The 3,253-nt window shown below is 51.7% G+C and overlaps 1 protein-coding gene across 2 annotated transcripts in view; it reads right to left on the bottom strand.

Annotated features, from left to right (window-relative positions):
* LOC127750473 (uncharacterized) overlaps positions 1 to 3,253 on the bottom strand; it is a 41,805-nt gene that overhangs the window by 20,195 nt on the left and 18,357 nt on the right. The window contains exon 4 of one of the 2 annotated variants that reach the window (XM_052272180.1): positions 673 to 737. The exons of the other annotated variant lie outside the window; for it this stretch is intronic. The gene's annotated coding sequence lies outside the window, so the exon portion shown is untranslated. The remainder of the gene's footprint in view (positions 1 to 672; positions 738 to 3,253) is intronic. 2 annotated transcript variants of the gene reach the window in all.

Below are 3,253 nucleotides of genomic sequence, written 5' to 3'. Positions count from 1 at the left end.
CCACACAGGGAGCGCGAGACGTGCCGGCCGGCTCCGGTACCCACCCCGTCGCGTGTACTCGCCCGCGCGGCCCGCTCGCCGTTTAGTTGTCTGCCCCCGCGCCCCGCCGCGCCCCACCCCGCCCCGCCCCGCCACACAGGGAGCGCGAGACGTGCCGGCCGGCTCCGGTACCCACCCCGTCGCGTGTACTCGCCCGCGCGGCCCGCTCGCCGTTTAGTTGTCTGCCACGGGAAGTTTCCCACGCCCGGAGGGGAAATGGAATATTGCTGGACACGTGCAGCGCTGGTGCGTCCATCTACTCACGCGCTTCTGCTGTTTTTTTGCCGTCGGCTTCATTCCTTTTGCAAACATTCTATCGCTTCATTATGCAGGAGGAGCTTTACTGGTAAGATTTCAAAAGTGTTGGGTTGACATCACGTATCGTTTGTGGCGGGCGGAGGGTGCGTGGGCCCGGGGTACCGCCGGGCACCGCAGGGCATTGTGCCGGCCCATTACTGCAGACGGCAGCAGAATGGGCAGAATGCTCTCCCGAGAGGTTAAGTGTGTTGTGCAGTGAATTGCAGCCAACGATAGCGAGCTGTCGCGTAATTGGCGAGAAAGAAGCCCCTCTGGCCGCAGGGGACCCCTGCTGGGCGTTTTCAGCCACGTGTGGCCACGTGACATCGTACTCACAGCCACCGGAAGACGTCATTCTACGCACAGGTCCGCCGCCCGAATAACTCGCGACCAACACCAACCTGCGGACAGAAAAAGGAAAGACACAAATTACTTCAACTTCAGAAACAATATTTTATTTTCCCGAACAAGAACAAAAGTAAATTTGAAAAATGTTCACTTTTATTAATACCCGTTTGGTTCGAGGGGGCCACCACTTCGATTTAGGATGTGCACAGGACCACGTGATTACAGGGATTACATACACGTGAATTTTGAGGGATTACACATGAATTTTCTTGAATTTCTGCACTGGAAACGCAAGTGTGTAAACGTCCCACACTTGTAGGTGTGTGAATATCCATTCGTACACTTAGAGGGGTTGGGATTAAGGTGTGAACTTTTCTAGAAAATTCACACGTTTTCTCCACTTAGGGTACGAATGGATATTCACACACCTACAAGTGTGCGACATTCACACACTTGCGTTTCCAGTGTGGCTCTAAAACCATTAAATTTGGACAACAAGGTGAAGTTTGGTGATAATCGTTTAAAATTTGGTCAAGTATTACACGGAATACAGAATAATTACTCGGTAAAAACAATGTCGCATTTTTTGAGGAAAAAGGGAAAACTTTGAGGAACTTCCATGATTGAGGAAGAGTCCTCCGATGTCGAAATCTTTTCAAAAATGAGGAAAAAACCCACATGTTTTAGGAGACTTCCTCGAAATCTGACGAGTGTTTGTCAAACCAGGGGAGTTCGTCAACGTTTCCCCTTTTCCCTTAAAAAAGAAGACCTTGTTTCTACCGTGTACATAGGGCACTCTCATCTGTACCCAGGATTACGCGGTTTACTCAATGCCCTCGTCATCCACTGAGCCAGCACAGGGCGAACCCATTAATCATGACAGCACCGTCTCGCAGGGACGCGCATAAGTTCAGAGGTCAGGTCCACCATTGACCGCGGAGATGCGCTTTCAATGGTGCACTTCAGCGCCGACGTATCGGTACGAGAGAGAGAGCCGCGCGCATGACTGGGCGCAAGCAGGGCCCGGTTCTGTCAATCCTTTTAGCCGCGAGTGCAAAGAACGCACACTGGAAAAAATTCCTACGCCCGCACCGCACACCATTGCACACTCAGAAAACCGTATCTTTATAGGAAAAAAATCATCATAATAACCAGAAAAATTTTCTTTGCCATGAAGAACAATTCTCTTTAACGTAAGGGGGCAGACCTGTCAAATACTGGAAAATGCATTGGTTCGGGACATTATTTGTTTTGAGAAAAATACCTATCGCAGTGAAATAAACGAAATACCCCTCCTATAATTGGCAATAAATGAGGCCTGATGTGAGCGGCGGCGCTGCTTCCAGCTCCGGCCGCTAGGGAACCGAGAAGTGTACCCGTCTGGTTTATGCCGAAGAAGACCGTGTCCCTCCTCTACCATGAATCAAATTGTAGCCCATAATTCTTCATCAATTAGAGGGCCTTTTCGTCCATTTCACTGTGATTCATAGTTTTTGTTTAAATAATCTCCTGGGCTTAGACAGGCCTTAGACAGGTCTGCCCCCTTAACGAAAATGTTTTCAATTTGACAAAACTTTCGTTCACTTCGATAATTTTTTTCGTCACCCGACCGAACGAAAAATGTTTCTTTGGTTTCTGGTAAGAAATTTTCGAAATGGTAAATAATGTTTCTTTCGATTTATGCAAAGAAACGTTTTTCGGGGTGCACATGGGGTACTATTATTGCGATTTCTTCATGACTGCCCAGGACGCCGTCCGTCTAGGTCGTTTGGACCAGTCGGACTGATCGCAGATGGACGCGGCCCCGGGCCCGGGGGTTCCATCGTGTCTGCCCCGGTTCTTAGGAGAAGCTTGTCAGAGATGCGCATCCTGGTCTGTGTGACGTCACGCCCGGGCGGCGTTTTAGTCAGCCCGGATAGCCCCCCTCCCCCTTTCCCCGCCCGTTTATGGGCGACCATGCCCCGACCCGATCCGTCAAAAGAGGCGCGCCCGACCCGGCGGGGCGCGGGGCGCGGCGGCGGACCGCAGTTCACACGATCAAAACCGCGGGGCCGGCCTGATGGTGGAAGAAAAACTCCACACGAAAAAAAAAATACCACGCACCACACAGCGGGTCTTTGACATGTATACGACACCGGGCAGAGACAAGAATAAAAATAAGATAATCCAGGTTGGGTTCACTTGAACCCTGGGCGAGCGCCGAAATGCTCGACGATGTCGCCTCGCCGGTAGGAAGTCCTGACAAACCAGGTCCTGCCCGCTTGTGGTAATCAGCTCGGTGCTCAACCTGACGCAACGACCGGCCGAGCCACCCCACCCCGCCCCGCCCCGCCCCACCACACCTCGCAAGACCAACCCGACAACAAATATAACGAAGCGGCCGCGTGCATTAACAAGGCTAATTAACGGATTTCAGTCGGGAAACCAAACTGCTCTTTTTCCCGCGCGAAAATCCAGACAGACACGTTTCTTACATTTGCTTTATTATTTCTGCAAGGCCTTTTGCAGTAGACCGCAACAACCAGCCGCACTACTACACCGATTCTCCCCCACCCCACCCCGTCCCCCC

The sequence above is a fragment of the Frankliniella occidentalis genome, unplaced genomic scaffold (assembly GCF_000697945.3).
Source record: "Frankliniella occidentalis isolate FOCC.00 unplaced genomic scaffold, Focc_3.1 Scaffold194, whole genome shotgun sequence".
NCBI lineage: Eukaryota > Metazoa > Arthropoda > Insecta > Thysanoptera > Thripidae > Frankliniella > Frankliniella occidentalis.
The sequence above is the reverse complement of the archived record's forward strand: the minus strand, read 5'-3'. Positions and strand labels throughout refer to the sequence as shown.